This window comes from Chrysochloris asiatica, unplaced genomic scaffold, assembly GCF_000296735.1.
Source record: "Chrysochloris asiatica unplaced genomic scaffold, ChrAsi1.0 scaffold00025, whole genome shotgun sequence".
In the NCBI taxonomy this organism is placed as follows: domain Eukaryota; kingdom Metazoa; phylum Chordata; class Mammalia; order Afrosoricida; family Chrysochloridae; genus Chrysochloris; species Chrysochloris asiatica.
Window position 1 is genome coordinate 10,845,267 of NW_006408543.1, and position 1,512 is coordinate 10,846,778.

Below are 1,512 nucleotides of genomic sequence, written 5' to 3' on the forward strand. Positions count from 1 at the left end.
ACGGCACATAACCACCACGACCACGTACCATCAGTTAACAGTATTTACCTCTATTCACTTTAACTACTGCATTCCTCTCTGTGTCTCCTGCTATCTTCATCTTTCCTCTGCTAACCTCCCTTTGTTGTATATTGCCTGCCCTGTCACCCATGTTAACATGTGTCTACCCCATAGTGAAGGATCCTATTTTATTTTTTTTTAAGGTTTTTAATTGTGGATTGAGTGAAAGTTCAGATCATCAGTTTTACATTCAACAAATCATATACTTTGTTTCATTACAGTGATTATAATCCTCTCCATATGCCATCACTTAACAGTATTTCTCTCTATTCACTTTAGCTCTTTTTGTTTGTTTGTTTGTTTGTTTTTAAACACTCAGGCATATATAATAATTCACACCACCAAAGGGCACATTCTGCAAGTCTGCCTCCTGGCTGCCAGCTTTCAGTCCTTCTCTTCCCAGGAATTTAGAGTCCTCAGCTGCTCCCTCTCTCCATGTTCCCATCTCTACCTCCATCTCTGGTGTCGTTGCTTCTCTGGATAAATTCTCACATTCCGTTTGTGCTCCTTTTCCCTGATGGTCCCAGAGTCCTCTATTTCTGGACTGTAAGATTAACTACTCCCCCATTTTTGTTACAAAACTTCTACTTTGTAATTGCGACAGTCGCAATTAGTCATGATAACAAATTACTCACTATTGAATAATAAGAATCTTATCCCCATCTCTTTTAACCAGACCCTTAAGGAGCTCTGGCAGCATAGTGGTTATGAATCGGGCTGAGAACCTCAGGGTCAGTAGTTCGAAACTACCACCTGTTCCGCAGGAGAAAGATGAGGCTTTCTGCTCCCGTAAAGATTTACAGCCTCAGAAACCTTGTACAGCGTCTCTATGAGTCGGAACCAACTCCACAGTACATGACGACAACAACATCTACACAAGATGAAAACTCTTTCTTCCCCATACACTATTAAACTAAACTCCCTCTTGAAACCTTGTAAGCCAGTCACTTCGTGCCTTTATCGCCCCCTCATTTTAGGTAGCCAATATCTAAGTTGCCCATCCCTATCTACCCTGTGTACAGAGGGGATAGCATTGATACTTGATGTGAAGACTCCTTCCCTCTCTGTTGGAATTTAGGGTTACTACCTCCATGAGTAGGAGTCCTGGTGTGGCGCTGTGGGTTAATGCACCAGACTGCAAAGCTGTTTGAACTGCAAGGTCGGTGGTTCAAGCTCACCAGCTGTTCCTCGAAAATCCTATACAGGGTCTCTATGGGTCGGAACTGACTCAATGGCACTTAACAACAACAACCTCCATGAGTATAGGTCAATTTCATCAAATTGCAGCGATTTACCCTTGTTTACTTTGTCAAAAATTATTTGTTTGTTTTTATCTTCCTTTAGTTGAGTTCTGACTATCAAGCCATTGAGGCTAGGTTAAATGTGTGGCGCTGTGGGTTAATGCACTAGACTGCAAAGCCGTTTGAACTGCAAGGTTGGCGGTTCAAGCTC